Source organism: Salmo salar, chromosome ssa27, assembly GCF_905237065.1.
Source record: "Salmo salar chromosome ssa27, Ssal_v3.1, whole genome shotgun sequence".
Classification (NCBI taxonomy): Eukaryota; Metazoa; Chordata; class Actinopteri; order Salmoniformes; family Salmonidae; genus Salmo; species Salmo salar.
In genome coordinates, this window is record NC_059468.1 from 16,179,872 (window position 1) to 16,207,160 (window position 27,289).

General features: G+C 45.5%; 54 non-coding genes across 54 annotated transcripts; all 54 read left to right on the top strand.

The window, feature by feature from the left end:
* The first annotated feature begins 39 nt into the window (after positions 1 to 39).
* Positions 40 to 112, top strand: trnaf-gaa (transfer RNA phenylalanine (anticodon GAA)). Its single transcript has one exon. It is a non-coding gene; the product is annotated as a tRNA-Phe (tRNA).
* A 464-nt stretch (positions 113 to 576) lies between these two features.
* Positions 577 to 650, top strand: trnai-aau (transfer RNA isoleucine (anticodon AAU)). Its single transcript has one exon. It is a non-coding gene; the product is annotated as a tRNA-Ile (tRNA).
* An 82-nt stretch (positions 651 to 732) lies between these two features.
* On the top strand, positions 733 to 805 carry trnaf-gaa (transfer RNA phenylalanine (anticodon GAA)). The gene has a single exon. It is a non-coding gene; the product is annotated as a tRNA-Phe (tRNA).
* Positions 806 to 1,268: 463 nt separating this feature from the next.
* On the top strand, positions 1,269 to 1,342 carry trnai-aau (transfer RNA isoleucine (anticodon AAU)). Its single transcript has one exon. It is a non-coding gene; the product is annotated as a tRNA-Ile (tRNA).
* An 82-nt stretch (positions 1,343 to 1,424) lies between these two features.
* trnaf-gaa (transfer RNA phenylalanine (anticodon GAA)) lies at positions 1,425 to 1,497 on the top strand. Its single transcript has one exon. It is a non-coding gene; the product is annotated as a tRNA-Phe (tRNA).
* A 463-nt stretch (positions 1,498 to 1,960) lies between these two features.
* trnai-aau (transfer RNA isoleucine (anticodon AAU)) lies at positions 1,961 to 2,034 on the top strand. Its single transcript has one exon. It is a non-coding gene; the product is annotated as a tRNA-Ile (tRNA).
* An 82-nt stretch (positions 2,035 to 2,116) lies between these two features.
* On the top strand, positions 2,117 to 2,189 carry trnaf-gaa (transfer RNA phenylalanine (anticodon GAA)). Its single transcript has one exon. It is a non-coding gene; the product is annotated as a tRNA-Phe (tRNA).
* A 463-nt stretch (positions 2,190 to 2,652) lies between these two features.
* trnai-aau (transfer RNA isoleucine (anticodon AAU)) lies at positions 2,653 to 2,726 on the top strand. Its single transcript has one exon. It is a non-coding gene; the product is annotated as a tRNA-Ile (tRNA).
* An 82-nt stretch (positions 2,727 to 2,808) lies between these two features.
* On the top strand, positions 2,809 to 2,881 carry trnaf-gaa (transfer RNA phenylalanine (anticodon GAA)). The gene has a single exon. It is a non-coding gene; the product is annotated as a tRNA-Phe (tRNA).
* A 463-nt stretch (positions 2,882 to 3,344) lies between these two features.
* Positions 3,345 to 3,418, top strand: trnai-aau (transfer RNA isoleucine (anticodon AAU)). The gene has a single exon. It is a non-coding gene; the product is annotated as a tRNA-Ile (tRNA).
* Positions 3,419 to 3,500: 82 nt separating this feature from the next.
* trnaf-gaa (transfer RNA phenylalanine (anticodon GAA)) lies at positions 3,501 to 3,573 on the top strand. The gene has a single exon. It is a non-coding gene; the product is annotated as a tRNA-Phe (tRNA).
* Positions 3,574 to 4,036: 463 nt separating this feature from the next.
* Positions 4,037 to 4,110, top strand: trnai-aau (transfer RNA isoleucine (anticodon AAU)). The gene has a single exon. It is a non-coding gene; the product is annotated as a tRNA-Ile (tRNA).
* Positions 4,111 to 4,192: 82 nt separating this feature from the next.
* Positions 4,193 to 4,265, top strand: trnaf-gaa (transfer RNA phenylalanine (anticodon GAA)). The gene has a single exon. It is a non-coding gene; the product is annotated as a tRNA-Phe (tRNA).
* Positions 4,266 to 4,728: 463 nt separating this feature from the next.
* On the top strand, positions 4,729 to 4,802 carry trnai-aau (transfer RNA isoleucine (anticodon AAU)). The gene has a single exon. It is a non-coding gene; the product is annotated as a tRNA-Ile (tRNA).
* An 82-nt stretch (positions 4,803 to 4,884) lies between these two features.
* trnaf-gaa (transfer RNA phenylalanine (anticodon GAA)) lies at positions 4,885 to 4,957 on the top strand. Its single transcript has one exon. It is a non-coding gene; the product is annotated as a tRNA-Phe (tRNA).
* Positions 4,958 to 5,420: 463 nt separating this feature from the next.
* On the top strand, positions 5,421 to 5,494 carry trnai-aau (transfer RNA isoleucine (anticodon AAU)). The gene has a single exon. It is a non-coding gene; the product is annotated as a tRNA-Ile (tRNA).
* An 82-nt stretch (positions 5,495 to 5,576) lies between these two features.
* Positions 5,577 to 5,649, top strand: trnaf-gaa (transfer RNA phenylalanine (anticodon GAA)). The gene has a single exon. It is a non-coding gene; the product is annotated as a tRNA-Phe (tRNA).
* Positions 5,650 to 6,112: 463 nt separating this feature from the next.
* Positions 6,113 to 6,186, top strand: trnai-aau (transfer RNA isoleucine (anticodon AAU)). Its single transcript has one exon. It is a non-coding gene; the product is annotated as a tRNA-Ile (tRNA).
* Positions 6,187 to 6,268: 82 nt separating this feature from the next.
* On the top strand, positions 6,269 to 6,341 carry trnaf-gaa (transfer RNA phenylalanine (anticodon GAA)). The gene has a single exon. It is a non-coding gene; the product is annotated as a tRNA-Phe (tRNA).
* A 463-nt stretch (positions 6,342 to 6,804) lies between these two features.
* Positions 6,805 to 6,878, top strand: trnai-aau (transfer RNA isoleucine (anticodon AAU)). The gene has a single exon. It is a non-coding gene; the product is annotated as a tRNA-Ile (tRNA).
* Positions 6,879 to 6,960: 82 nt separating this feature from the next.
* trnaf-gaa (transfer RNA phenylalanine (anticodon GAA)) lies at positions 6,961 to 7,033 on the top strand. Its single transcript has one exon. It is a non-coding gene; the product is annotated as a tRNA-Phe (tRNA).
* A 463-nt stretch (positions 7,034 to 7,496) lies between these two features.
* On the top strand, positions 7,497 to 7,570 carry trnai-aau (transfer RNA isoleucine (anticodon AAU)). The gene has a single exon. It is a non-coding gene; the product is annotated as a tRNA-Ile (tRNA).
* Positions 7,571 to 7,652: 82 nt separating this feature from the next.
* trnaf-gaa (transfer RNA phenylalanine (anticodon GAA)) lies at positions 7,653 to 7,725 on the top strand. The gene has a single exon. It is a non-coding gene; the product is annotated as a tRNA-Phe (tRNA).
* Positions 7,726 to 8,188: 463 nt separating this feature from the next.
* Positions 8,189 to 8,262, top strand: trnai-aau (transfer RNA isoleucine (anticodon AAU)). The gene has a single exon. It is a non-coding gene; the product is annotated as a tRNA-Ile (tRNA).
* An 82-nt stretch (positions 8,263 to 8,344) lies between these two features.
* On the top strand, positions 8,345 to 8,417 carry trnaf-gaa (transfer RNA phenylalanine (anticodon GAA)). The gene has a single exon. It is a non-coding gene; the product is annotated as a tRNA-Phe (tRNA).
* Positions 8,418 to 8,880: 463 nt separating this feature from the next.
* On the top strand, positions 8,881 to 8,954 carry trnai-aau (transfer RNA isoleucine (anticodon AAU)). The gene has a single exon. It is a non-coding gene; the product is annotated as a tRNA-Ile (tRNA).
* An 82-nt stretch (positions 8,955 to 9,036) lies between these two features.
* On the top strand, positions 9,037 to 9,109 carry trnaf-gaa (transfer RNA phenylalanine (anticodon GAA)). The gene has a single exon. It is a non-coding gene; the product is annotated as a tRNA-Phe (tRNA).
* A 463-nt stretch (positions 9,110 to 9,572) lies between these two features.
* On the top strand, positions 9,573 to 9,646 carry trnai-aau (transfer RNA isoleucine (anticodon AAU)). Its single transcript has one exon. It is a non-coding gene; the product is annotated as a tRNA-Ile (tRNA).
* Positions 9,647 to 9,728: 82 nt separating this feature from the next.
* trnaf-gaa (transfer RNA phenylalanine (anticodon GAA)) lies at positions 9,729 to 9,801 on the top strand. The gene has a single exon. It is a non-coding gene; the product is annotated as a tRNA-Phe (tRNA).
* Positions 9,802 to 10,264: 463 nt separating this feature from the next.
* Positions 10,265 to 10,338, top strand: trnai-aau (transfer RNA isoleucine (anticodon AAU)). The gene has a single exon. It is a non-coding gene; the product is annotated as a tRNA-Ile (tRNA).
* An 82-nt stretch (positions 10,339 to 10,420) lies between these two features.
* On the top strand, positions 10,421 to 10,493 carry trnaf-gaa (transfer RNA phenylalanine (anticodon GAA)). Its single transcript has one exon. It is a non-coding gene; the product is annotated as a tRNA-Phe (tRNA).
* Positions 10,494 to 10,956: 463 nt separating this feature from the next.
* Positions 10,957 to 11,030, top strand: trnai-aau (transfer RNA isoleucine (anticodon AAU)). Its single transcript has one exon. It is a non-coding gene; the product is annotated as a tRNA-Ile (tRNA).
* Positions 11,031 to 11,648: 618 nt separating this feature from the next.
* trnai-aau (transfer RNA isoleucine (anticodon AAU)) lies at positions 11,649 to 11,722 on the top strand. The gene has a single exon. It is a non-coding gene; the product is annotated as a tRNA-Ile (tRNA).
* An 82-nt stretch (positions 11,723 to 11,804) lies between these two features.
* Positions 11,805 to 11,877, top strand: trnaf-gaa (transfer RNA phenylalanine (anticodon GAA)). The gene has a single exon. It is a non-coding gene; the product is annotated as a tRNA-Phe (tRNA).
* Positions 11,878 to 12,340: 463 nt separating this feature from the next.
* Positions 12,341 to 12,414, top strand: trnai-aau (transfer RNA isoleucine (anticodon AAU)). Its single transcript has one exon. It is a non-coding gene; the product is annotated as a tRNA-Ile (tRNA).
* Positions 12,415 to 12,496: 82 nt separating this feature from the next.
* trnaf-gaa (transfer RNA phenylalanine (anticodon GAA)) lies at positions 12,497 to 12,569 on the top strand. Its single transcript has one exon. It is a non-coding gene; the product is annotated as a tRNA-Phe (tRNA).
* Positions 12,570 to 13,032: 463 nt separating this feature from the next.
* Positions 13,033 to 13,106, top strand: trnai-aau (transfer RNA isoleucine (anticodon AAU)). Its single transcript has one exon. It is a non-coding gene; the product is annotated as a tRNA-Ile (tRNA).
* Positions 13,107 to 13,188: 82 nt separating this feature from the next.
* Positions 13,189 to 13,262, top strand: trnaf-gaa (transfer RNA phenylalanine (anticodon GAA)). Its single transcript has one exon. It is a non-coding gene; the product is annotated as a tRNA-Phe (tRNA).
* Positions 13,263 to 13,725: 463 nt separating this feature from the next.
* trnai-aau (transfer RNA isoleucine (anticodon AAU)) lies at positions 13,726 to 13,799 on the top strand. Its single transcript has one exon. It is a non-coding gene; the product is annotated as a tRNA-Ile (tRNA).
* An 82-nt stretch (positions 13,800 to 13,881) lies between these two features.
* On the top strand, positions 13,882 to 13,954 carry trnaf-gaa (transfer RNA phenylalanine (anticodon GAA)). The gene has a single exon. It is a non-coding gene; the product is annotated as a tRNA-Phe (tRNA).
* A 463-nt stretch (positions 13,955 to 14,417) lies between these two features.
* Positions 14,418 to 14,491, top strand: trnai-aau (transfer RNA isoleucine (anticodon AAU)). Its single transcript has one exon. It is a non-coding gene; the product is annotated as a tRNA-Ile (tRNA).
* An 82-nt stretch (positions 14,492 to 14,573) lies between these two features.
* trnaf-gaa (transfer RNA phenylalanine (anticodon GAA)) lies at positions 14,574 to 14,646 on the top strand. The gene has a single exon. It is a non-coding gene; the product is annotated as a tRNA-Phe (tRNA).
* Positions 14,647 to 15,109: 463 nt separating this feature from the next.
* On the top strand, positions 15,110 to 15,183 carry trnai-aau (transfer RNA isoleucine (anticodon AAU)). The gene has a single exon. It is a non-coding gene; the product is annotated as a tRNA-Ile (tRNA).
* An 82-nt stretch (positions 15,184 to 15,265) lies between these two features.
* Positions 15,266 to 15,338, top strand: trnaf-gaa (transfer RNA phenylalanine (anticodon GAA)). Its single transcript has one exon. It is a non-coding gene; the product is annotated as a tRNA-Phe (tRNA).
* Positions 15,339 to 15,801: 463 nt separating this feature from the next.
* On the top strand, positions 15,802 to 15,875 carry trnai-aau (transfer RNA isoleucine (anticodon AAU)). Its single transcript has one exon. It is a non-coding gene; the product is annotated as a tRNA-Ile (tRNA).
* Positions 15,876 to 15,957: 82 nt separating this feature from the next.
* Positions 15,958 to 16,030, top strand: trnaf-gaa (transfer RNA phenylalanine (anticodon GAA)). The gene has a single exon. It is a non-coding gene; the product is annotated as a tRNA-Phe (tRNA).
* A 463-nt stretch (positions 16,031 to 16,493) lies between these two features.
* Positions 16,494 to 16,567, top strand: trnai-aau (transfer RNA isoleucine (anticodon AAU)). The gene has a single exon. It is a non-coding gene; the product is annotated as a tRNA-Ile (tRNA).
* An 82-nt stretch (positions 16,568 to 16,649) lies between these two features.
* Positions 16,650 to 16,722, top strand: trnaf-gaa (transfer RNA phenylalanine (anticodon GAA)). Its single transcript has one exon. It is a non-coding gene; the product is annotated as a tRNA-Phe (tRNA).
* A 463-nt stretch (positions 16,723 to 17,185) lies between these two features.
* trnai-aau (transfer RNA isoleucine (anticodon AAU)) lies at positions 17,186 to 17,259 on the top strand. Its single transcript has one exon. It is a non-coding gene; the product is annotated as a tRNA-Ile (tRNA).
* Positions 17,260 to 17,341: 82 nt separating this feature from the next.
* Positions 17,342 to 17,414, top strand: trnaf-gaa (transfer RNA phenylalanine (anticodon GAA)). Its single transcript has one exon. It is a non-coding gene; the product is annotated as a tRNA-Phe (tRNA).
* A 7,860-nt stretch (positions 17,415 to 25,274) lies between these two features.
* trnai-aau (transfer RNA isoleucine (anticodon AAU)) lies at positions 25,275 to 25,348 on the top strand. Its single transcript has one exon. It is a non-coding gene; the product is annotated as a tRNA-Ile (tRNA).
* A 605-nt stretch (positions 25,349 to 25,953) lies between these two features.
* Positions 25,954 to 26,027, top strand: trnai-aau (transfer RNA isoleucine (anticodon AAU)). The gene has a single exon. It is a non-coding gene; the product is annotated as a tRNA-Ile (tRNA).
* Positions 26,028 to 26,109: 82 nt separating this feature from the next.
* trnaf-gaa (transfer RNA phenylalanine (anticodon GAA)) lies at positions 26,110 to 26,182 on the top strand. Its single transcript has one exon. It is a non-coding gene; the product is annotated as a tRNA-Phe (tRNA).
* A 463-nt stretch (positions 26,183 to 26,645) lies between these two features.
* trnai-aau (transfer RNA isoleucine (anticodon AAU)) lies at positions 26,646 to 26,719 on the top strand. The gene has a single exon. It is a non-coding gene; the product is annotated as a tRNA-Ile (tRNA).
* The last annotated feature ends 570 nt before the right edge of the window (positions 26,720 to 27,289 follow it).

A 27,289-nucleotide genomic window follows, 5' to 3' on the forward strand; every position in this document is an offset into this window, starting at 1 on the left:
GTATCGTCATGAGTGTCACAGAATGTATCTTAGCAGCTAGCCGAAATAGCTCAGTTGGGAGAGCGTTAGACTGAAGATCTAAAGGTCCCTGGTTCGATCCCGGGTTTTGGCATTATGATGTTGTTCCTTCTTTATGTTCTCCTTTGGCTTTAAGGAAAGTGCCCACAGCTGTGTTTATGGGCCTGAATCGTGTGTGCTACGCTGCTCCTGTGAATGTAAGTAATGTGTTTCTTTTTCATGTGAAATTGTGACCTCAGTCTCACATGAAAGTTGCTTGTGATTGTTACATGACAGTAGGTTGTCGTAAGAGAAAGATGCATGAAGTGTGAACTGGAGCTTTCTTGGATCCTCAAAAAGAATATGTTTTTGGAGAATGTGGGCTTCGATCCCACTACCTCTCGCATGCTAAGCAAGCACTCTACCATTTGAGCTAATTCCCCAGTTGGGTAGAAATGCCACTATGAGCAACCAAGAGGGTCCAGTCTTGTCCGGCTATGCTGTTGGTGGACTTGTTAGTGTACGCGCCAGCACGTGCAGATGCTCGGTGCATCTCAACAATTGTGCTGCGCAGCTAGCGGCCGGTTAGCTCAGTTGGTTAGAGCGTGGTGCTAATAACGCCAAGGTCGTGGGTTCGATCCCCATACTGGCCATCGATTATGTTTTGAGTGTGAAAATTGTGAGTCACTTGCATGTGTATCGTCATGAGTGTCACAGAATGAATCTTAGCAGCTAGCCGAAATAGCTCAGTTGGGAGAGCGTTAGACTGAAGATCTAAAGGTCCCTAGTTCGATCCCGGGTTTCGGCATATGATTTTGTTCCTTCTTTATGTTCTCCTTTGGCTTTAAGGAAAGTGCCCACAGCTGTGTTTATGGGCCTGAATCGTGTGTGCTACGCTGCTCCTGTGAATGTAAGTAATGTGTTTCTTTTTCATGTGAAATTGTGACCTCAGTCTCACATGAAAGTTGCTTGTGATTGTTACATGACAGTAGGTTGTCGTAAGAGAAAGATGCATGAAGTGTGAACTGGAGCTTTCTTGGATCCTCAAAAAGACTGTGTTTTTGGAGAATGTGGGCATCGATCCCACTACCTCTCGCATGCTAAGCAAGCACTCTACCATTTGAGCTAATTCCCCAGTTGGGTAGAAATGCCACTATGAGCAACCAAGAGGGTCCAGTCTTGTCCGGCTATGCTGTTGGTGGACTTGTTAGTGTACGCGCCAGCACTTGCAGATGCTCGGTGCATCTCAACAATTGTGCTGAGCAGCTAGCGGCCGGTTAGCTCAGTTGGTTAGAGCGTGGTGCTAATAACGCCAAGGTCATGGGTTCGATCCCCATACTGGCCATTGATTATATTTTGAGTGTGAAATTTGTGAGTCACTTGCATGTGTATCGTCATGAGTGTCACAGAATGTATCTTAGCAGCTAGCCGAAATAGCTCAGTTGGGAGAGCGTTAGACTGAAGATCTAAAGGTCCCTGGTTCGATCCCGGGTTTCGGCATATGATTTTGTTCCTTCTTTATGTTCTGCTTTGGCTTTAAGGAAAGTGCCCACAGCTGTGTTTATGGGCCTGAATCGTGTGTGCTACGCTGCTCCTGTGAATGTAAGTAATGTGTTTCTTTTTCATGTGAAATTGTGACCTCAGTCTCACATGAAAGTTGCTTGTGATTGTTACATGACAGTAGGTTGTCGTAAGAGAAAGATGCATGAAGTGTGAACTGGAGCTTTCTTGGATCCTCAAAAAGAATATGTTTTTGGAGAATGTGGGCATCGATCCCACTACCTCTCGCATGCTAAGCAAGCACTCTACCATTTGAGCTAATTCCCCAGTTGGGTAGAAATGCCACTATGAGCAACCAAGAGGGTCCAGTCTTGTCCGGCTATGCTGTTGGTGGACTTGTTAGTGTACGCGCCAGCACGTGCAGATGCTCGGTGCATCTCAACAATTGTGCTGCGCAGCTAGCGGCCGGTTAGCTCAGTTGGTTAGAGCGTGGTGCTAATAACGCCAAGGTCGTGGGTTCGATCCCCATACTGGCCATCGATTATGTTTTGAGTGTGAAAATTGTGAGTCACTTGCATGTGTATCGTCATGAGTGTCACAGAATGAATCTTAGCAGCTAGCCGAAATAGCTCAGTTGGGAGAGCGTTAGACTGAAGATCTAAAGGTCCCTGGTTCAATCCCGGGTTTCGGCATTAGATGTTGTTCCTTCTTTATGTTCTGCTTTGGCTTTAAGGAAAGTGCCCACAGCTGTGTTTATGGGCCTGAATCGTGTGTGCTACGCTGCTCCTGTGAATGTAAGTAATGTGTTTCTTTTTCATGTGAAATTGTGACCTCAGTCTCACATGAAAGTTGCTTGTGATTGTTACATGACAGTAGGTTGTCGTAAGAGAAAGATGCATGAAGTGTGAACTGGAGCTTTCTTGGATCCTCAAAAAGAATATGTTTTTCTAGAATGTGGGCTTCAATCCCACTACCTCTCGCATGCTAAGCAAGCACTCTACCATTTGAGCTAATTCCCCAGTTGGGTAGAAATGCCACTATGAGCAACCAAGAGGGTCCAGTCTTGTCCGGCTATGCTGTTGGTGGACTTGTTAGTGTACACGCCAGCACTTGCAGATGCTCGGTGCATCTCAACAATTGTGCTGAGCAGCTAGCGGCCGGTTAGCTCAGTTGGTTAGAGCGTGGTGCTAATAACGCCAAGGTCATGGGTTCGATCCCCATACTGGCCATTGATTATATTTTGAGTGTGAAATTTGTGAGTCACTTGCATGTGTATCGTCATGAGTGTCACAGAATGTATCTTAGCAGCTAGCCGAAATAGCTCAGTTGGGAGAGCGTTAGACTGAAGATCTAAAGGTCCCTGGTTCAATCCCGGGTTTCGGCATTAGATGTTGTTCCTTCTTTATGTTCTGCTTTGGCTTTAAGGAAAGTGCCCACAGCTGTGTTTATGGGCCTGAATCGTGTGTGCTACGCTGCTCCTGTGAATGTAAGTAATGTGTTTCTTTTTCATGTGAAATTGTGACCTCAGTCTCACATGAAAGTTGCTTGTGATTGTTACATGACAGTAGGTTGTCGTAAGAGAAAGATGCATGAAGTGTGAACTGGAGCTTTCTTGGATCCTCAAAAAGAATATGTTTTTCTAGAATGTGGGCTTCAATCCCACTACCTCTCGCATGCTAAGCAAGCACTCTACCATTTGAGCTAATTCCCCAGTTGGGTAGAAATGCCACTATGAGCAACCAAGAGGGTCCAGTCTTGTCCGGCTATGCTGTTGGTGGACTTGTTAGTGTACGCGCCAGCACTTGCAGATGCTCGGTGCATCTCAACAATTGTGCTGAGCAGCTAGCGGCCGGTTAGCTCAGTTGGTTAGAGCGTGGTGCTAATAACGCCAAGGTCATGGGTTCGATCCCCATACTGGCCATTGATTATATTTTGAGTGTGAAATTTGTGAGTCACTTGCATGTGTATCGTCATGAGTGTCACAGAATGAATCTTAGCAGCTAGCCGAAATAGCTCAGTTGGGAGAGCGTTAGACTGAAGATCTAAAGGTCCCTGGTTCAATCCCGGGTTTCGGCATATGATGTTGTTCCTTCTTTATGTTCTCCTTTGGCTTTAAGGAAAGTGCCCACAGCTGTGTTTATGGGCCTGAATCGTGTGTGCTACGCTGCTCCTGTGAATGTAAGTAATGTGTTTCTTTTTCATGTGAAATTGTGACCTCAGTCTCACATGAAAGTTGCTTGTGATTGTTACATGACAGTAGGTTGTCGTAAGAGAAAGATGCATGAAGTGTGAACTGGAGCTTTCTTGGATCCTCAAAAAGAATATGTTTTTCTAGAATGTGGGCTTCAATCCCACTACCTCTCGCATGCTAAGCAAGCACTCTACCATTTGAGCTAATTCCCCAGTTGGGTAGAAACGCCACTATGAGCAACCAAGAGGGTCCAGTCTCGTCCGGCTATGCTGTTGGTGGACTTGTTAGTGTACGCGCCAGCACTTGCAGATGCTCGGTGCATCTCAACAATTGTGCAGCGTAGCTAGCGGCCGGTTAGCTCAGTTGGTTAGAGCGTGGTGCTAATAACGCCATGGTCGTGGGTTCGATCCCCATACTGGCCATCGATTATATTTTGAGTGTGAAAATTGTGAGTCACTTGCATGTGTATCGTCATGAGTGTCACAGAATGAATCTTAGCAGCTAGCCGAAATAGCTCAGTTGGGAGAGCGTTAGACTGAAGATCTAAAGGTCCCTAGTTCGATCCCGGGTTTCGGCATATGATTTTGTTCCTTCTTTATGTTCTCCTTTGGCTTTAAGGAAAGTGCCCACAGCTGTGTTTGTGGGCCTGAATCGTGTGTGCTACGCTGCTCCTGTGAATGTAAGTAATGTGTTTCTTTTTCATGTGAAATTGTGACCTCAGTCTCACATGAAAGTTGCTTGTGATTGTTACATGACAGTAGGTTGTCGTAAGAGAAAGATGCATGAAGTGTGAACTGGAGCTTTCTTGGATCCTCAAAAAGACTGTGTTTTTGGAGGATGTGGGCATCGATCCCACTACCTCTCGCATGCTAAGCAAGCACTCTACCATTTGAGCTAATTCCCCAGTTGGGTAGAAATGCCACTATGAGCAACCAAGAGGGTCCAGTCTTGTCCGGCTATGCTGTTGGTGGACTTGTTAGTGTACGCGCCAGCACTTGCAGATGCTCGGTGCATCTCAACAATTGTGCTGAGCAGCTAGCGGCCGGTTAGCTCAGTTGGTTAGAGCGTGGTGCTAATAACGCCAAGGTCATGGGTTCGATCCCCATACTGGCCATTGATTATATTTTGAGTGTGAAATTTGTGAGTCACTTGCATGTGTATCGTCATGAGTGTCACAGAATGAATCTTAGCAGCTAGCCGAAATAGCTCAGTTGGGAGAGCGTTAGACTGAAGATCTAAAGGTCCCTGGTTCAATCCCGGGTTTCGGCATTAGATGTTGTTCCTTCTTTATGTTCTGCTTTGGCTTTAAGGAAAGTGCCCACAGCTGTGTTTATGGGCCTGAATCGTGTGTGCTACGCTGCTCCTGTGAATGTAAGTAATGTGTTTCTTTTTCATGTGAAATTGTGACCTCAGTCTCACATGAAAGTTGCTTGTGATTGTTACATGACAGTAGGTTGTCGTAAGAGAAAGATGCATGAAGTGTGAACTGGAGCTTTCTTGGATCCTCAAAAAGAATATGTTTTTGGAGAATGTGGGCATCGATCCCACTACCTCTCGCATGCTAAGCAAGCACTCTACCATTTGAGCTAATTCCCCAGTTGGGTAGAAATGCCACTATGAGCAACCAAGAGGGTCCAGTCTTGTCCGGCTATGCTGTTGGTGGACTTGTTAGTGTACGCGCCAGCACTTGCAGATGCTCGGTGCATCTCAACAATTGTGCTGCGCAGCTAGCGGCCGGTTAGCTCAGTTGGTTAGAGCGTGGTGCTAATAACGCCAAGGTCATGGGTTCGATCCCCATACTGGCCATCGATTATATTTTGAGTGTGAAATTTGTGAGTCACTTGCATGTGTATCGTCATGAGTGTCACAGAATGAATCTTAGCAGCTAGCCGAAATAGCTCAGTTGGGAGAGCGTTAGACTGAAGATCTAAAGGTCCCTGGTTCAATCCCGGGTTTCGGCATTTGATGTTGTTCCTTCTTTATGTTCTCCTTTGGCTTTAAGGAAAGTGCCCACAGCTGTGTTTATGGGCCTGAATCGTGTGTGCTACGCTGCTCCTGTGAATGTAAGTAATGTGTTTCTTTTTCATGTGAAATTGTGACCTCAGTCTCACATGAAAGTTGCTTGTGATTGTTACATGACAGTAGGTTGTCGTAAGAGAAAGATGCATGAAGTGTGAACTGGAGCTTTCTTGGATCCTCAAAAAGACTGTGTTTTTGGAGAATGTGGGCATCGATCCCACTACCTCTCGCATGCTAAGCAAGCACTCTACCATTTGAGCTAATTCCCCAGTTGGGTAGAAATGCCACTATGAGCAACCAAGAGGGTCCAGTCTTGTCCGGCTATGCTGTTGGTGGACTTGTTAGTGTACGCGCCAGCACTTGCAGATGCTCGGTGCATCTCAACAATTGTGCTGAGCAGCTAGCGGCCGGTTAGCTCAGTTGGTTAGAGCGTGGTGCTAATAACGCCAAGGTCATGGGTTCGATCCCCATACTGGCCATTGATTATATTTTGAGTGTGAAATTTGTGAGTCACTTGCATGTGTATCGTCATGAGTGTCACAGAATGAATCTTAGCAGCTAGCCGAAATAGCTCAGTTGGGAGAGCGTTAGACTGAAGATCTAAAGGTCCCTGGTTCAATCCCGGGTTTCGGCATTTGATGTTGTTCCTTCTTTATGTTCTCCTTTGGCTTTAAGGAAAGTGCCCACAGCTGTGTTTGTGGGCCTGAATCGTGTGTGCTACGCTGCTCCTGTGAATGTAAGTAATGTGTTTCTTTTTCATGTGAAATTGTGACCTCAGTCTCACATGAAAGTTGCTTGTGATTGTTACATGACAGTAGGTTGTCGTAAGAGAAAGATGCATGAAGTGTGAACTGGAGCTTTCTTGGATCCTCAAAAAGAATATGTTTTTGGAGAATGTGGGCATCGATCCCACTACCTCTCGCATGCTAAGCAAGCACTCTACCATTTGAGCTAATTCCCCAGTTGGGTAGAAATGCCACTATGAGCAACCAAGAGGGTCCAGTCTTGTCCGGCTATGCTGTTGGTGGACTTGTTAGTGTACGCGCCAGCACTTGCAGATGCTCGGTGCATCTCAACAATTGTGCTGCGCAGCTAGCGGCCGGTTAGCTCAGTTGGTTAGAGCGTGGTGCTAATAACGCCAAGGTCATGGGTTCGATCCCCATACTGGCCATCGATTATATTTTGAGTGTGAAATTTGTGAGTCACTTGCATGTGTATCGTCATGAGTGTCACAGAATGAATCTTAGCAGCTAGCCGAAATAGCTCAGTTGGGAGAGCGTTAGACTGAAGATCTAAAGGTCCCTGGTTCAATCCCGGGTTTCGGCATATGATTTTGTTCCTTCTTTATGTTCTCCTTTGGCTTTAAGGAAAGTGCCCACAGCTGTGTTTATGGGCCTGAATCGTGTGTGCTACGCTGCTCCTGTGAATGTAAGTAATGTGTTTCTTTTTCATGTGAAATTGTGACCTCAGTCTCACATGAAAGTTGCTTGTGATTGTTACATGACAGTAGGTTGTCGTAAGAGAAAGATGCATGAAGTGTGAACTGGAGCTTTCTTGGATCCTCAAAAAGAATATGTTTTTGGAGAATGTGGGCATCGATCCCACTACCTCTCGCATGCTAAGCAAGCACTCTACCATTTGAGCTAATTCCCCAGTTGGGTAGAAATGCCACTATGAGCAACCAAGAGGGTCCAGTCTTGTCCGGCTATGCTGTTGGTGGACTTGTTAGTGTACGCGCCAGCACGTGCAGATGCTCGGTGCATCTCAACAATTGTGCTGCGCAGCTAGCGGCCGGTTAGCTCAGTTGGTTAGAGCGTGGTGCTAATAACGCCAAGGTCATGGGTTCGATCCCCATACTGGCCATCGATTATATTTTGAGTGTGAAATTTGTGAGTCACTTGCATGTGTATCGTCATGAGTGTCACAGAATGTATCTTAGCAGCTAGCCGAAATAGCTCAGTTGGGAGAGCGTTAGACTGAAGATCTAAAGGTCCCTGGTTCAATCCCGGGTTTCGGCATTTGATTTTGTTCCTTCTTTATGTTCTCCTTTGGCTTTAAGGAAAGTGCCCACAGCTGTGTTTATGGGCCTGAATCGTGTGTGCTACGCTGCTCCTGTGAATGTAAGTAATGTGTTTCTTTTTCATGTGAAATTGTGACCTCAGTCTCACATGAAAGTTGCTTGTGATTGTTACATGACAGTAGGTTGTCGTAAGAGAAAGATGCATGAAGTGTGAACTGGAGCTTTCTTGGATCCTCAAAAAGAATATGTTTTTGGAGAATGTGGGCATCGATCCCACTACCTCTCGCATGCTAAGCAAGCACTCTACCATTTGAGCTAATTCCCCAGTTGGGTAGAAATGCCACTATGAGCAACCAAGAGGGTCCAGTCTTGTCCGGCTATGCTGTTGGTGGACTTGTTAGTGTACGCGCCAGCACGTGCAGATGCTCGGTGCATCTCAACAATTGTGCTGCGCAGCTAGCGGCCGGTTAGCTCAGTTGGTTAGAGCGTGGTGCTAATAACGCCAAGGTCGTGGGTTCGATCCCCATACTGGCCATCGATTATGTTTTGAGTGTGAAAATTGTGAGTCACTTGCATGTGTATCGTCATGAGTGTCACAGAATGAATCTTAGCAGCTAGCCGAAATAGCTCAGTTGGGAGAGCGTTAGACTGAAGATCTAAAGGTCCCTGGTTCAATCCCGGGTTTCGGCATTTGATGTTGTTCCTTCTTTATGTTCTCCTTTGGCTTTAAGGAAAGTGCCCACAGCTGTGTTTATGGGCCTGAATCGTGTGTGCTACGCTGCTCCTGTGAATGTAAGTAATGTGTTTCTTTTTCATGTGAAATTGTGACCTCAGTCTCACATGAAAGTTGCTTGTGATTGTTACATGACAGTAGGTTGTCGTAAGAGAAAGATGCATGAAGTGTGAACTGGAGCTTTCTTGGATCCTCAAAAAGAATATGTTTTTGGAGAATGTGGGCTTCAATCCCACTACCTCTCGCATGCTAAGCAAGCACTCTACCATTTGAGCTAATTCCCCAGTTGGGTAGAAATGCCACTATGAGCAACCAAGAGGGTCCAGTCTTGTCCGGCTATGCTGTTGGTGGACTTGTTAGTGTACGCGCCAGCACTTGCAGATGCTCGGTGCATCTCAACAATTGTGCTGCGCAGCTAGCGGCCGGTTAGCTCAGTTGGTTAGAGCGTGGTGCTAATAACGCCAAGGTCATGGGTTCGATCCCCATACTGGCCATTGATTATATTTTGAGTGTGAAAATTGTGAGTCACTTGCATGTGTATCGTCATGAGTGTCACAGAATGTATCTTAGCAGCTAGCCGAAATAGCTCAGTTGGGAGAGCGTTAGACTGAAGATCTAAAGGTCCCTGGTTCGATCCCGGGTTTCGGCATATGATGTTGTTCCTTCTTTATGTTCTCCTTTGGCTTTAAGGAAAGTGCCCACAGCTGTGTTTGTGGGCCTGAATCGTGTGTGCTACGCTGCTCCTGTGAATGTAAGTAATGTGTTTCTTTTTCATGTGAAATTGTGACCTCAGTCTCACATGAAAGTTGCTTGTGATTGTTACATGACAGTAGGTTGTCGTAAGAGAAAGATGCATGAAGTGTGAACTGGAGCTTTCTTGGATCCTCAAAAAGAATATGTTTTTGGAGAATGTGGGCATCGATCCCACTACCTCTCGCATGCTAAGCAAGCACTCTACCATTTGAGCTAATTCCCCAGTTGGGTAGAAATGCCACTATGAGCAACCAAGAGGGTCCAGTCTTGTCCGGCTATGCTGTTGGTGGACTTGTTAGTGTACGCGCCAGCACGTGCAGATGCTCGGTGCATCTCAACAATTGTGCTGCGCAGCTAGCGGCCGGTTAGCTCAGTTGGTTAGAGCGTGGTGCTAATAACGCCAAGGTCATGGGTTCGATCCCCATACTGGCCATCGATTATGTTTTGAGTGTGAAAATTGTGAGTCACTTGCATGTGTATCGTCATGAGTGTCACAGAATGAATCTTAGCAGCTAGCCGAAATAGCTCAGTTGGGAGAGCGTTAGACTGAAGATCTAAAGGTCCCTGGTTCGATCCCGGGTTTCGGCATATGATTTTGTTCCTTCTTTATGTTCTCCTTTGGCTTTAAGGAAAGTGCCCACAGCTGTGTTTGTGGGCCTGAATCGTGTGTGCTACGCTGCTCCTGTGAATGTAAGTAATGTGTTTCTTTTTCATGTGAAATTGTGACCTCAGTCTCACATGAAAGTTGCTTGTGATTGTTACATGACAGTAGGTTGTCGTAAGAGAAAGATGCATGAAGTGTGAACTGGAGCTTTCTTGGATCCTCAAAAAGACTGTGTTTTTGGAGGATGTGGGCATGGATCCCACTACCTCTCGCATGCTAAGCAAGCACTCTACCATTTGAGCTAATTCCCCAGTTGGGTAGAAATGCCACTATGAGCAACCAAGAGGGTCCAGTCTTGTCCGGCTATGCTGTTGGTGGACTTGTTAGTGTACGCGCCAGCACTTGCAGATGCTCGGTGCATCTCAACAATTGTGCTGCGCAGCTAGCGGCCGGTTAGCTCAGTTGGTTAGAGCGTGGTGCTAATAACGCCAAGGTCATGGGTTCGATCCCCATACTGGCCATCGATTATATTTTGAGTGTGAAATTTGTGAGTCACTTGCATGTGTATCGTCATGAGTGTCACAGAATGTATCTTAGCAGCTAGCCGAAATAGCTCAGTTGGGAGAGCGTTAGACTGAAGATCTAAAGGTCCCTGGTTCAATCCCGGGTTTCGGCATATGATTTTGTTCCTTCTTTATGTTCTCCTTTGGCTTTAAGGAAAGTGCCCACAGCTGTGTTTATGGGCCTGAATCGTGTGTGCTACGCTGCTCCTGTGAATGTAAGTAATGTGTTTCTTTTTCATGTGAAATTGTGACCTCAGTCTCACATGAAAGTTGCTTGTGATTGTTACATGACAGTAGGTTGTCGTAAGAGAAAGATGCATGAAGTGTGAACTGGAGCTTTCTTGGATCCTCAAAAAGAATATGTTTTTCTAGAATGTGGGCTTCAATCCCACTACCTCTCGCATGCTAAGCAAGCACTCTACCATTTGAGCTAATTCCCCAGTTGGGTAGAAACGCCACTATGAGCAACCAAGAGGGTCCAGTCTCGTCCGGCTATGCTGTTGGTGGACTTGTTAGTGTACACGCCAGCACTTGCAGATGCTCGGTGCATCTCAACAATTGTGCAGCGTAGCTAGCGGCCGGTTAGCTCAGTTGGTTAGAGCGTGGTGCTAATAACGCCATGGTCGTGGATTCGATCCCCATACTGGCCATCGATTATATTTTGAGTGTGAAAATTGTGAGTCACTTGCATGTGTATCGTCATGAGTGTCACAGAATGAATCTTAGCAGCTAGCTGAAATAGCTCAGTTGGGAGAGCGTTAGAGTGAAGATCTAAAGGTCCCTGGTTCATTGCAGGGTTTTGGCATTAGATGTTGTTCCTTCTTTATGTTCTCCTTTGGCTTTAAGGAAAGTGCCCACAGCTGTGTTTGTGGGCCTGAATCGTGTGTGCTACGCTGCTCCTGTGAATGTAAGTAATGTGTTTCTTTTTCATGTGAAATTGTGACCTCAGTCTCACATGAAAGTTGCTTGTGATTGTTACATGACAGTAGGTTGTCGTAAGAGAAAGATGCATGAAGTGTGAACTGGAGCTTTCTTGGATCCTCAAAAAGAATATGTTTTTGGAGAATGTGGGCATCGATCCCACTACCTCTCGCATGCTAAGCAAGCACTCTACCATTTGAGCTAATTCCCCAGTTGGGTAGAAATGCCACTATGAGCAACCAAGAGGGTCCAGTCTTGTCCGGCTATGCTGTTGGTGGACTTGTTAGTGTACGCGCCAGCACTTGCAGATGCTCGGTGCATCTCAACAATTGTGCTGCGCAGCTAGCGGCCGGTTAGCTCAGTTGGTTAGAGCGTGGTGCTAATAACGCCAAGGTCATGGGTTCGATCCCCATACTGGCCATCGATTATATTTTGAGTGTGAAATTTGTGAGTCACTTGCATGTGTATCGTCATGAGTGTCACAGAATGTATCTTAGCAGCTAGCCGAAATAGCTCAGTTGGGAGAGCGTTAGACTGAAGATCTAAAGGTCCCTGGTTCGATCCCGGGTTTTGGCATATGATGTTGTTCCTTCTTTATGTTCTCCTTTGGCTTTAAGGAAAGTGCCCACAGCTGTGTTTGTGGGCCTGAATCGTGTGTGCTACGCTGCTCCTGTGAATGTAAGTAATGTGTTTCTTTTTCATGTGAAATTGTGACCTCAGTCTCACATGAAAGTTGCTTGTGATTGTTACATGACAGTAGGTTGTCGTAAGAGAAAGATGCATGAAGTGTGAACTGGAGCTTTCTTGGATCCTCAAAAAGACTGTGTTTTTGGAGAATGTGGGCATCGATCCCACTACCTCTCGCATGCTAAGCAAGCACTCTACCATTTGAGCTAATTCCCCAGTTGGGTAGAAATGCCACTATGAGCAACCAAGAGGGTCCAGTCTTGTCCGGCTATGCTGTTGGTGGACTTGTTAGTGTACGCGCCAGCACTTGCAGATGCTCGGTGCATCTCAACAATTGTGCTGCGCAGCTAGCGGCCGGTTAGCTCAGTTGGTTAGAGCGTGGTGCTAATAACGCCAAGGTCATGGGTTCGATCCCCATACTGGCCATTGATTATATTTTGAGTGTGAAAATTGTGAGTCACTTGCATGTGTATCGTCATGAGTGTCACAGAATGAATCTTAGCAGCTAGCCGAAATAGCTCAGTTGGGAGAGCGTTAGACTGAAGATCTAAAGGTCCCTGGTTCAATCCCGGGTTTCGGCATTTGATGTTGTTCCTTCTTTATGTTCTCCTTTGGCTTTAAGGAAAGTGCCCACAGCTGTGTTTGTGGGCCTGAATCGTGTGTGCTACGCTGCTCCTGTGAATGTAAGTAATGTGTTTCTTTTTCATGTGAAATTGTGACCTCAGTCTCACATGAAAGTTGCTTGTGATTGTTACATGACAGTAGGTTGTCGTAAGAGAAAGATGCATGAAGTGTGAACTGGAGCTTTCTTGGATCCTCAAAAAGACTGTGTTTTTGGAGGATGTGGGCATGGATCCCACTACCTCTCGCATGCTAAGCAAGCACTCTACCATTTGAGCTAATTCCCCAGTTGGGTAGAAATGCCACTATGAGCAACCAAGAGGGTCCAGTCTTGTCCGGCTATGCTGTTGGTAGACCTGTTAGTGTAAGCGCCAGCACTTGCAGATGCTCGGTGCATCTCAACAATTGTGCTGCGCAGCTAGCGGCCGGTTAGCTCAGTTGGTTAGAGCGTGGTGCTAATAACGCCAAGGTCGTGGGTTCGATCCCCATACTGGCCATTGATTATATTTTGAGTGTGAAATTTGTGAGTCACTTGCATGTGTATCGTCATGAGTGTTACAGAATGAATATTAGTAGCTTACCAGAAATAGCTCAGTTGGGAGCTCGTTAGACTGAAGATCTAAAGGTCCCTGGTTCAATCCCGGGTTTCGGCATATGATGTTGTTCCTTCTTTATGTTCTCCTTTGGCTTTAAGGAAAGTGCCCACAGCTGTGTTTGTGGGCCTGAATCGTGTGTGCTACGCTGCTCCTGTGAATGTAAGTAATGTGTTTCTTTTTCATGTGAAATTGTGACCTCAGTCTCACATGAAAGTTGCTTGTGATTGTTACATGACAGTAGGTTGTCGTAAGAGAAAGATGCATGAAGTGTGAACTGGAGCTTTCTTGGATCCTCAAAAAGACTGTGTTTTTGGAGGATGTGGGCATGGATCCCACTACCTCTCGCATGCTAAGCAAGCACTCTACCATTTGAGCTAATTCCCCAGTTGGGTAGAAATGCCACTATGAGCAACCAAGAGGGTCCAGTCTTGTCCGGCTATGCTGTTGGTGGACTTGTTAGTGTACGCGCCAGCACTTGCAGATGCTCGGTGCATCTCAACAATTGTGCTGCGCAGCTAGCGGCCGGTTAGCTCAGTTGGTTAGAGCGTGGTGCTAATAACGCCAAGGTCGTGGGTTCGATCCCCATACTGGCCATTGATTATATTTTGAGTGTGAAATTTGTGAGTCACTTGCATGTGTATCGTCATGAGTGTCACAGAATGAATCTTAGCAGCTAGCCGAAATAGCTCAGTTGGGAGAGCGTTAGACTGAAGATCTAAAGGTCCCTGGTTCGATCCCGGGTTTCGGCATTTGATGTTGTTCCTTCTTTATGTTCTCCTTTGGCTTTAAGGAAAGTGCCCACAGCTGTGTTTGTGGGCCTGAATCGTGTGTGCTACGCTGCTCCTCTGAATGTAAGTAATGTGTTTCTTTTTCATGTGAAATTGTGACCTCAGTCTCACATGAAAGTTGCTTGTGATTGTTACATGACAGTAGGTTGTCGTAAGAGAAAGATGCATGAAGTGTGAACTGGAGCTTTCTTGGATCCTCAAAAAGAATATGTTTTTGGAGAATGTGGGCATCGATCCCACTACCTCTCGCATGCTAAGCAAGCACTCTACCATTTGAGCTAATTCCCCAGTTGGGTAGAAATGCCACTATGAGCAACCAAGAGGGTCCAGTCTTGTCCGGCTATGCTGTTGGTGGACTTGTTAGTGTACGCGCCAGCACTTGCAGATGCTCGGTGCATCTCAACAATTGTGCTGCGCAGCTAGCGGCCGGTTAGCTCAGTTGGTTAGAGCGTGGTGCTAATAACGCCAAGGTCATGGGTTCGATCCCCATACTGGCCATCGATTATATTTTGAGTGTGAAAATTGTGAGTCACTTGCATGTGTATCGTCATGAGTGTCACAGAATGAATCTTAGCAGCTAGCCGAAATAGCTCAGTTGGGAGAGCGTTAGACTGAAGATCTAAAGGTCCCTGGTTCGATCCCGGGTTTCGGCATATGATGTTGTTCCTTCTTTATGTTCTCCTTTGGCTTTAAGGAAAGTGCCCACAGCTGTGTTTGTGGGCCTGAATCGTGTGTGCTACGCTGCTCCTGTGAATGTAGCTAATGTGTTTCTTTTTCATGTGAAATTGTGATCTCTGTCTCACATGAAAGTTGCTTGTGATTGTTACATGACAGTAGGTTCTCGTAAGAGAAAGATGCATGAAGTGTGAACTGGAGCTTTCTTGTATCCTCAAAAATAATGTGTTTTTGGAGAATGTGGGCATGGATCCCACTACCTCTCGCATGCTAAGCAAGCACTCTACCATTTGAGCTAATTCCCCAGTTGGGTAGAAATGCCACTATGAGCAACCAAGAGGGTCCAGTCTTGTCCGGCTATGCTGTTGGTGGACTTGTTAGTGTACGCGCCAGCACGTGCAGATGCTCGGTGCATCTCAACAATTGTGCTGCGCAGCTAGCGGCCGGTTAGCTCAGTTGGTTAGAGCGTGGTGCTAATAACGCCAAGGTCGTGGGTTCGATCCCCATACTGGCCATTGATTATATTTTGAGTGTGAAATTTGTGAGTCACTTGCATGTGTATCGTCATGAGTGTCACAGAATGTATCTTAGCAGCTAGCCGAAATAGCTCAGTTGGGAGAGCGTTAGACTGAAGATCTAAAGGTCCCTAGTTCGATCCCGGGTTTCGGCATATGATGTTGTTCCTTCTTTATGTTCTCCTTTGGCTTTAAGGAAAGTGCCCACAGCTGTGTTTGTGGGCCTGAATCGTGTGTGCTACGCTGCTCCTGTGAATGTAGCTAATGTGTTTCTTTTTCATGTGAAATTGTGACCTCTGTCTCACATGAAAGTTGCTTGTGATTGTTACATGACAGTAGGTTGTCGTAAGAGAAAGATGCATGAAGTGTGAACTGGAGCTTTCTTGGATCCTCAAAAATAATATGTTTTTGGAGAATGTGGGCATCGATCCCACTACCTCTCGCATGCTAAGCAAGCACTCTACCATTTGAGCTAATTCCCCAGTTGGGTAGAAATGCCACTATGAGCAACCAAGAGGGTCCAGTCTTGTCCGGCTATGCTGTTGGTGGACTTGTTAGTGTACGCGCCAGCACTTGCAGATGCTCGGTGCATCTCAACAATTGTGCTGCGCAGCTAGCGGCCGGTTAGCTCAGTTGGTTAGAGCGTGGTGCTAATAACGCCAAGGTCATGGGTTCGATCCCCATACTGGCCATCGATTATATTTTGAGTGTGAAAATTGTGAGTCACTTGCATGTGTATCGTCATGAGTGTCACAGAATGTATCTTATCAGCTAGCCGAAATAGCTCAGTTGGGAGAGCGTTAGACTGAAGATCTAAAGGTCCCTGGTTCGATCCCGGGTTTCGGCATATGATGTTGTTCCTTCTTTATGTTCTCCTTTGGCTTTAAGGAAAGTGCCCACACCTGTGTTTGTGGGCCTGAATCGTGTGTGCTACGCTGCTCCTGTGAATGTAACTAATGTGTTTCTTTTTCATGTGAAATTGTGACCTCAGTCTCACATGAAAGTTGCTTGTGATTGTTACATGACAGTAGGTTGTCGTAAGAGAAAGATGCATGAAGTGTGAACTGGAGCTTTCTTGGATCCTCAAAAAGAATATGTTTTTGGAGAATGTGGGCATCGATCCCACTACCTCTCGCATGCTAAGCAAGCACTCTACCATTTGAGCTAAATCCCCAGTTGGGTAGAAATGCCACTATGAGCAACCAAGAGGGTCCAGTCTTGTCCGGCTATGCTGTTGGTGGACTTGTTAGTGTACGCGCCAGCACTTGCAGATGCTCGGTGCATCTCAACAATTGTGCTGCGCAGCTAGCGGCCGGTTAGCTCAGTTGGTTAGAGCGTGGTGCTAATAACGCCAAGGTCGTGGGTTCGATCCCCATACTGGCCATCGATTATGTTTTGAGTGTGAAATTTGTGAGTCACTTGCATGTGTATCGTCATGAGTGTCACAGAATGAATCTTAGCAGCTAGCAGAAATAGCTCAGTTGGGAGAGCGTTAGACTGAAGATCTAAAGGTCCCTGGTTCGATCCCGGGTTTCGGCATATGATGTTGTTCCTTCTTTATTTTCTGCTTTGGCTTTAAGGAAAGTGCCCACAGCTGTGTTTGTGGGCCTGAATCGTGTGTGCTACGCTGCTCCTCTGAATGTAAGTAATGTGTTTCTTTTTCATGTGAAATTGTGACCTCAGTCTCACATGAAAGTTGCTTGTGATTGTTACATGACAGTAGGTTGTCGTAAGAGAAAGATGCATGAAGTGTGAACTGGAGCTTTCTTGGATCCTCAAAAAGAAGATGTTTTTGTAGAATGTGGGCTTCAATCCCACTACCTCTCGCATGCTAAGCAAGCACTCTACCATTTGAGCTAATTCCCCAGTTGGGTAGAAACGCCACTATGAGCAACCAAGAGGGTCCAGTCTTGTCCGGCTATGCTGTTGGTGGACTTGTTAGTGTACGCGCCAGCACTTGCAGATGCTTGGTGCATCTCAACAATTGTGCTGCGCAGCTAGCGGCCGGTTAGCTCAGTTGGTTAGAGCGTGGTGCTAATAACTCCAAGGTCATGGGTTCGATCCCCATACTGGCCATTGATTATATTTTGAGTGTGAAATTTGTGAGTCACTTGCATGTGTATCGTCATGAGTGTCACAGAATGTATCTTATCAGCTAGGCGAAATAGCTCAGTTGGGAGAGCGTTAGACTGAAGAACAAAAGGTCCCTAGTTCGATCCCGGGTTTCGGCATATGATGTTGTTCCTTCTTTATGTTCTCCTTTGGCTTTAAGGAAAGTGCCCACACCTGTGTTTGTGGGCCTGAATCGTGTGTGCTACGCTGCTCCTCTGAATGTAAGTAATGTGTTTCTTTTTCATGTGAAATTGTGACCTCAGTCTCACATGAAAGTTGCTTGTGATTGTTACATGACAGTAGGTTGTCGTAAGAGAAAGATGCATGAAGTGTGAACTGGAGCTTTCTTGGATCCTCAAAAAGAATATGTTTTTGGAGAATGTGGGCATCGATCCCACTACCTCTCGCATGCTAAGCAAGCAGTCTACCATTTGAGCTAATTCCCCAGTTGGGTAGAAATGCCACTATGAGCAACCAAGAGGGTCCAGTCTTGTCCGGCTATGCTGTTGGCTGACTTGTTAGTGTACGCGCCAGCACGTGCAGATGCTCGGTGCATCTCAACAATTGTGCTGCGCAGCTAGCGGCCGGTTAGCTCAGTTGGTTAGAGCGTGGTGCTAATCAAATTTCAATCAAATTTATTTTTATATAGCCCTTCGTACATCAGCTGATATCTCAAAGTGCTGTACAGAAATCCAGCCTAAAACCCCAAACAGCAAGCAAAGCATGTGAAAGAAGCACGGTGCCTAGGAAAAACTCCCTAGGAAAAACTCCCTAGAAAGGCCAAAAACCTAGGAAGAAACCTAGAGAGGAACCAGGCTATGAGGGGTGGCCAGTCCTCTTCTGGCTGTGCAGGGTGGATATTATAACAGAATTTGCTGTGGTCAAGATGTTAAAATGTTCATAAATGACCAGCATGGTCAAATAATAATAATCATAGTAGTTGTCGAGGGTGCAACAAGCACGTCCGGTGAACAGGTCAGGGTTCCATAACCGCAGGCAGAACAGTTGAAACTGGAGCAGCAGCACGGCCAGGTGGACTGGGGACAGCAAGGAGTCATCATACCAGGTAGTCCTGAGGCATGGTCCTAGGGCTCAGGTCCTCCGAGAGAAAGACAGAAAGAGAGAAAGAGAGAATTAGAGAGAGCATATTTAAATTCACACAGGACACCGGATAAGACAAGAGAAATACTCCAGATGTAACAGACTGACCCTAGCCCCCCGACACATAAACTACTGCAGCATAAATACTGGAGGCTGAGACAGGAGGGATCAGAAGACACTGTGGCTCCATCTGATGATACCCCCGGACAGGGCCAAACAGGCAGGATATAACCCCACCCACTTTGCCAAAGCACAGCCCCCACACCACTAGAGGGATGTCTCCAACCACCAACTTACCATCCTAAGACAAGGCCGAGTATAGCCCACAACGATCTCCGCCATGGCACAACCCAAGGGAGGGCGCCAACCCAGACAGGAAGACCACGTCAGTGACTGAACCCTCTCAAGTGACGCACCCCTCCCATGGACGGCATGGAAGAACACCAGTAAGTCAGTGACTCAGCCCCTGTAAAAGGGTTAGAGGCAGAGAATCCCAGTGGAAAGAGGGGAACCGGCAAGGCAGAGACAGCAAGGGCGGTTCGTTGCTCCAGCCTTTCCGTTCACCTTCACACTCCTGGGCCAGACTATACTTAATCATAGGACCTACTGAAGAGATAAGTCTTCAGTAAAGACTTAAAGGTTGAGACTGAGTCTGCGTCTCTCACATTGGTAGGCAGACCATTCCATAAAAATGGAGCACTATAGGAGAAATCCCTACCTCCAGCCGTTTGCTTAGAAATTCTAGGGACAATTAGGAGGCCTGCGTCTTGTGACCGTAGCGTACGTGTAGGTATGTACGGCAGGACCAAATCGGAAAGATAGGTGGGAGCAAGCCCATGTAATGCTTTGTAGGTTAGCAGTAAAACCTTGAAATCAGCCCTTGCCTTAACAGGAAGCCAGTGTAGGGAGGCTAGCACTGGAGTAATATGATCAAATTTTTTGGTTCTAGTCAGGATTCTAGCAGCCGTATTTAGCACTAACTGAAGTTTATTTAGTGCTTTATCCGGGTAGCCGGAAAGTAGAGCATTGCAGTAGTCCAGCCAAGAAGTAACAAAAGCATGGATTAATTTTTCTGCGTCATTTTTGGACAGAAAATTTCTGATTTTTGCAATGTTACGTAGATGGAAAAAAGCTGTCCTTGAAACAGTCTTGATATGTTCTTCAAAAGAGAGATCAGGGTCCAGAGTAACGCCGAGGTCTTTCACAGTTTTATTTGAGACGACTGTACAACCATCCAGATTAATTGTCAGATTCAACAGAAGATCTCTTTGTTTCTTGGGACCTAGAACAAGCATCTCTGTTTTGTCCGAGTTTAAAAGTAGAAAGTTTGCAGCCATCCACTTCTTTATGTCTGAAATACAGGCTTCTAGCGAGGGCAATTTTGGGGCTTCACCATGTTTCATTGAAATGTACAGCTGTGTGTCGTCCGCATAGCAGTGAAATTTAACATTATGTTTTCGAATGACATCCCCAAGAGGTAAAATATATAGTGAAAACAATAGTGGTCCTAAAGCGGAACCTTGAGGAACACCGAAATTTACAATTGATTTGCCATTCACAGAGACAAACTGATATCTTTCCGACAGATAAGATCTAAACCAGGCCAGAACTTGTCCATGTAGACCAATTTGGGTTTCCAATCTCTCCAAAAGAATGTGGTGATCGATGGTATCAAAAGCGGCACTAAGATCTAGGAGCACGAGGACAGATGCAGAGCCTCGGTCTGACGTCATTAAAAGGTCATTTACCACCTTCACAAGTGCAGTCTCAGTGCTATGATGGGGTCTAAAACCAGACTGAAGCGTTTCGTATACATTGTTTGTCTTCAGGAAGGCAGTGAGTTGCTGTGCAACAGCTTTTTCTAAAATTTTTGAGAGGAATGGAAGATTCGATATAGGCCGATAGTTTTTTATAATTTCTGGATCAAGATTCGGCTTTTTCAAGAGAGGCTTTATTACTGCCACTTTTAGTGAGCTTGGTACACATCCGGTGGATAGAGAGCCGTTTATTATGTTCAACATAGGAGGACCAAGCACAGGAACAGCTCTTTCAGTAGTTTAGTTGGAATAGGGTCCAGTATGCAGCTTGAGGGTTTGGAGGCCATGATTATTTTCATCATTGTGTCAAGAGATATAGTACTAAAACACTTTAGTATCTCCCTTGATCCTAGGTCCTGGCAGAGTTGTGTAGACTCAGGACAATGGAGCTTTGGAGGAATACCCAGATTTAAAGAGGAGTCTGTAATTTGCTTTCTAATGATCATGATCTTTTCCTCAAAGAAGTTCATACATTTATTACTGCTGAAGTGAAAGCCATCCTCCATTTGCGAAGGCTGCTTTTTAGTTAGCTTTGCGACAGTATCAAAAATAAATTTCGGATTGTTCTTATTTTCCTCAATTAAGTTGGAAAAATAGGATGATCGAGCAGCAGTGAGGGCTCTTCGATACTGAACGGTAATGTCTTTCCAAGCTAGTCGGAAGACTTCCAGTTTGGTGTGGCACCATTTCCGTTCCAATTTTCTGGAAGCTTGCTTCAGAGCTCGTGTATTTTCTGTATACCAGTGAGCTAGTTTCTTATGACAGATGTTTTTAGTTTTTAGGGGTGCAACTGCATCTAGGGTATTGCGCAAGGTTAAATTGAGTTCCTCGGTTAGGTGGTTAACTAATTTTTGTTCTCTGACGTCCTTGGGTAGGCAGAGGCAGTCTGGAAGGGCATCAAGGAATCTTTGGGTTGTCTGAGAATTTACAGCACTACTTTTAATGCTCCTTGGTTGGGGTCTGAGCAGATTATTTGTTGCAATTGCAAACGTAATAAAATGGTGGTCCGATAGTCCAGGATTATGAGGAAAAACATTAAGATCCACAACATTTATTCCATGGGACAAAACTAGGTCCAGAGTATGACTGTGGCAGTGAGTAGGTCCAGAGACATGTTGGACAAAACCCACTGAGTCGATGATGGCTCTGAAAGCCTTTTGGAGTGGGTCTGTGGACTTTTCCATGTGAATGTTAAAGTCACCAAAAATTAGAATATTATCTGCTATGACTGCAAGATCCGATAGGATTTCAGGGAACTCAGTGAGGAACACTGCATATGGCCCAGGAGGCCTGTAAACAGTAGCTATAAAAAGTGAGTGAGTAGGCTGCATAGATTTCATGACTAGAAGCTCAAAAGACAAAAACGTCTTTTTTTTTTTTTTTTTGTAAATTGAAATTTGCTATCGTAAATGTTAGCAACACCTCCGCCTTTGCCGGATGCACGGGGGGTATGGTCACTAGTGTAACCAGGGGGTGAGGCCTCATTTAACAAAGTAAATTCATCAGGCTTAAGCCATGTTTCAGTCAGGCCAATCACATCAAGATTATTATCAGTGATTAGTTCATTGACTATAACTGCCTTGGAAGTGAGGGATCTAACATTAAGTAACCCAATTTTGAGATGTGAGGTATCACAATCTCTTTCAATAATGGCAGGAATGGAGGAGGTCTTTATACTAGTGAGATTGCTAAAGCGAACACCGCCATTTTTAATTTTGCCCAACCTAGATCGAGGCACAGACACGGTCTCAATGGGGAAAGCTGAGCTGACTACGCTGACTGTGCTAGTGGCAGACTCCACTAAGCTGGCAGGCTGGCTAACAGCCTGCTGCCTGGCCTGCACCCTATTTCATTGTGGAGCTAGAGGAGTTAGAGCCCTGTCTATGTTCGTAGATAAGATGAGAGCACCCCTCCAGCTAGGATGGAGTCCGTCACTCCTCAACAGGCCAGGCTTGGTCCTGTTTGTGGGTGAGTCCCAGAAAGAGGGCCAATTATCTCCAAATTCTATCTTTTGGGAGGGGCAGAAAACAGTTTTCAACCAGCGATTGAGTTGTGAGACTTGCTGTAGAGCTCATCACTCCCCCTAACTGGGAGGGGGCCAGAGACAATTAATCGATGCCGACACATCTTTCTAGCTGATTTACACGCTGAAGCTATGTTGCGCTTGGTGACCTCTGACTGTTTCATCCTAACATCGTTGGTGCCGACGTGGATAACAATATCTCTATACTCTCTACACTCGCCAGTTTTAGCTTTAGCCAGCACCGTCTTTAGATTAGCCTTAACGTCGGTAGCCCTGCCCCCTGGTAAACAGTGTATGATCGCTGGATGATTAGTTTTAAGTCTAATACTGCGGGTAATGGAGTCGCCAATGACTAGGGTTTTCAATTTGTCAGAGCTAATGGTGGGAGCCGTCGGCGTCTCAGACCCCACAACGGGAGGAGTAGAGACCAGAGAAGTCTCGGCCTCCGACTCCGACTCGCTTAACCTCTCTAGGCTAGGCGGGACGAATTCGTCCCACCTACGTAACAGCCACGGCTATCCTGTGGCGCGATTTTCAAAACCTTAAAAATCCTATTACTTCAATTTCTCAAACATATGACTATTTTACAGCCATTTAAAGATAAGACTCTCGTTAATCCAACCACACTGTCCGATTTCAAAAAGGCTTTACAACGAAAGCAAAACATTAGATTATGTCAGCAGAGTACCAAGCCAGAAATAATCAGACACCCATTTTTCAAGCCAGCATATAATGTCACCAAAACCCAGAAGACAGCTAAATGCAGCACTCACCTTTGATGATCTTCATCAGATGACAACCCTAGGACATTATGTTATACAATACATGCATGTTTTGTTCAATCAAGTTCATATTTATATCAAAAAACAGCTTTTTACATTAGCATGTGACGTTCAGAACTAGCATACCCCCGCAAACTTCCGGGGAATTCGCTAACATTTTACTAAATTACTCACGATAAACGTTCACAAAAAGCATAACAATTATTTTAAGAATTATAGATACAGACCTCCTCTATGCACTCGATATGTCCGATTTTAAAATAGCTTTTTGGTGAAAGCACATTTTGCAATATTCTAAGTACATAGCCCAGGCATCACGGGCTCGCTATTTAGACACCCGGCAAGTTTAGCACTCACCATAATCATATTTACTATTATAAAAATTTCATTACCTTTTGTTGTCTTCGTCAGAATACACACCCAGGACAGCTACTTCAGTAACAAATGTTGGTTTGGTCCAAAATAATCCATCGTTATATCCGAATAGCGGCGTTTTGTTCGTGCGTTCCAGACACTATCCGAAATAGTAAAGAAGTGTCACGCGCTTGGCGCAATTCGTGACAATAAAATTCTAAGTATTCCATTACCGTACTTCGAAGCATGTCAACCGCTGTTTAAAATCAATTTTTACGACATTTTTCTCGTAGAAAAGCGATAATATTCCGACAGGGAATCTCCTTTTCGGCAAACAGAGGAAAAAATCCCAAAGGCGGGGGCGGTCGGGGTCACGCGCATAAGCTAGTGTCTCTTGATGGGCCACTTGAGAAAGGCGATAATGTGTTTCAGCCTGGGGCTGGAATGACGACATTCTGTTTTTTCCCGGGCTCTGAGCGCCTATGGACGACGTGGGAAGTGTCACGTTAGAGCAGAGATCCTTAGTAAATGATAGAGATGGAAAAGAAGTTCAACAAATGGTCAGACAGGCCACTTCCTGTAAAGGAATCTCTCAGGTTTTGACCTGCCATTTGAGTTCTGTTATACTCACAGACACCATTCAAACAGTTTTAGAAAATTTAGGGTGTTTTCTATCCATATGTAATAAGTATATGCATATTCTAGTTACTGAGTAGGAGTGGTAACCAGATTAAATCGGGTATGTTTTTTATCCAGCCGTGTCAATGCTGCCCCCTAGCCCTAACAGGTTAATGGGGAGAACCGGTTGAAAGTTTCTGTCGGCTGAATAAGCGACACCGGTTGAGCATTCCTACAGCGTTTCCCTCCAGAAGCCATGAGAAAGATGTCCGGCTGCGGGGACCGTGCGAGGGGGTTTATACTAACGTTACTATCTGTACTTACTGGTGGCACAGACGCTGTTTCATCCTTTCCTACACTGAAATTACCCTTGCCTAACGATCGCGTCTGAAGCTGGGCTTGCAGCACAGCTATCCTTGCCGTAAGGCGATCGTTCTCCTGTATATTATAAGTACAACGACTGCAATTAGAAGGCATCATGTTAATGTTACTTAGCTTCGGCTGTTTGAAGTCCTGACGAACCATGTCCAGATAAAACCTCCGGGGTGAAAAAGTTGAATGAAAAAAGTTGAGTGAGGGAAAAAGTAAAAATATACGGTAATGAAAAAGTAAAAAACCGTCAGGTAGCAAAGTAAGATCGGCAACAAAACGCACAGCAGCGTAAACAAGTCTGCAAGTTGTGACCGGAAACACGCGAAGGTCGTGGGTTCGATCCCTATACTGGCCATCGATTGAATCTTAGCAGCTAGCTGAAATAGCTCAGTTGGGTTAGCGTTAGACTGAATATCAAAAGGACCCTGGTTAGATCCTGGGTTTCGGCATTAGATGTTGTTCCTTCTTTATGTTCTGCTTTGGCTTTAAGGAAAGTGCCCACAGCTGTGTTTGTGGGCCTGAATCGTGTGTGCTACGCTGCTCCTGTGAGTTTAAGTAATGTGTTTCTTTTTCATGTGAAATTGTGACCTCAGTCTCACATGAAAGTTGCTTGTGATTGTTACATGACAGTAGGTTGTCGTAAGAGAAAGCTGCATGAAGTGTGAACTGGAGCTTTCTTGGATCCTCAAAAAGAAGGTGTTTTTGGAGAATGTGGGCATCGATCCCACTACCGCTCGCATGCTAAGCAAGCACTCTACCATTTGAGCTAATTCCCCAGTTGGGAAGAAATGCCACTATGAGCAACCAAGAGGGTCCAGTCTTGTCAGGCTATGCTGTTGGTGGACTTGTTAGTGTACACGCCAGCACTTGCAGATGCTCGGCGCATCTCAACAATTGTGCAGTGTTGCTAGTGGCCGCTTAGCTCAGTTGGTTAGAGGTTGGTGCTAATAACGCCAAGGTCGTGGGTTCGATCCCCATACTGGCCATCGATTATATTTTGAGTGTGAAAATTGTCAGTCACTTACATGTGTATCGTCATGAGTGTCACAGAATAAATCTTTGCAGCTTGCAGAAATAGCTCAGTTGGTAGAGCGTTAGACTAAAGGTCCCTGGTTCGATCCCGTTTTTCGTTATTAGATGTTGTTCCTTCTTTATGCTTTGGCTTTAAGGAAAGTGCCCACAGCTGTGTTTGTGGGCCTGAATCGTGTGTGCTAGGCTGCTCCTGTGAATGTAAGTAATGTGTTTCTTTTTCATGTGCAATTGTGACCTCAGTCTCACATGAAAGTTGCTTGTGATTGTTACATGACAGTAGGTTGTCGTAAGAGAAAGCTGCATGAAGTGTGAACTGGAGCTTTCTTGGATCCTCAAAAAGGATGTGTTTTTGGAGAATTTGGGGATCGATCCCACTACCTCTCGCATGCGAAGCACTCACTCTAGCATTTGAGCTAATTCCCCAGTTTTGAAGAAATGCCACTATGAGCAACCAAGAGGGTCCAGTCTTGTCAGGCTATGCTGTTGGTGGACTTGTTCGTGTACACGCCAGCACTTGATGATGCTCGGTGCATCTCAACAATTGTGCTGCGCAGCTAGTGGCCGGTTAGCTCAGTTGGTTAGAGCGTGGTGCTAATAACGCCAAGGTCGTGGGTTCGATCCCCATACTGGCCATCGATTATATTTTGAGTGTGAAAATTGTGAGTCACTTGCATGTGTATCGTCACGAGTGTCACAGAATGAATCTTAGCAGCTAGCCGAAATAGCTCAGTTGGGATAGCGTTAGACTGAATATCAAAAGGACCCTGGTTAGATCCTGGGTTTCGGCATTAGATGTTGTTCCTTCTTTATGTTCTGCTTTGGCTTTAAGGAAAGTGCCCACAGCTGTGTTTGTGGGCCTGAATCGTGTGTGCTACGCTGCTCCTGTGAGTTTAAGTAATGTGTTTCTTTTTCATGTGAAATTGTGACCTCAGTCTCACATGAAAGTTGCTTGTGATTGTTACATGACAGTAGGTTGTCGTAAGAGAAAGCTGCATGAAGTGTGAACTGGAGCTTTCTTGGATCCTCAAAAAGAAGGTGTTTTTGGAGAATGTGGGCATCGATCCCACTACCGCTCGCATGCTAAGCAAGCACTCTACCATTTGAGCTAATTCCCCAGTTTGGAAGAAATGCCACTATGAGCAACCAAGAGGGTCCAGTCTTGTCAGGCTATGCTGTTGGTGGACTTGTTTGTGTACACGCCAGCACTTGCAGATGCCCGGTGCATCTCAACAATTGTGCTGTGTTGTTAGTGGCAGGTTAGCTCAGTTGGTTAGAGCGTGGTGCTAATAACGCCAAGGTCGTGGGTTCGATCCCCATACTGGCCATCGATTATATTTTGAGTGTGAAAATTGTCAGTCACTTGCATGTGTATCGTCATGAGTGTCACAGAATGAATCTTAGCAGCTTGCCGAAATAGCTCAGTTGGAGAGCGTTAGACTGAAGGTCCCTGGTTCGATCCCATTTTTCGGTATTAGATGTTGTTCCTTCTTTATGCTTTGGCTTTAAGGAAAGTGCCCACAGCTGTGTTTGTGGGCCTGAATCGTGTGTGCTAGGCTGCTCCTGTGAATGTAAGTAATGTGTTTCTTTTTCATGTGAAATTGTGACCTCAGTCTCACATGAAAGTTGCTTGTGATTGTTACATGACAGTAGGTTGTCGTAAGAGAAAGCTGCATGAAGTGTGAACTGGAGCTTTCTTGGATCCTCAAAAAGGATGTGTTTTTGGAGAATTTGGGGATCGATCCCACTACCTCTCGCATGCTAAGCAAGCACTCTACCATTTGAGCTAATTCCCCAGTTTTGAAGAAATGCCACTATGAGCAACCAAGAGGGTCCAGTCTTGTCAGGCTATGCTGTTGGTGGACTTGTTCGTGTACACGCCAGCACTTGATGATGCT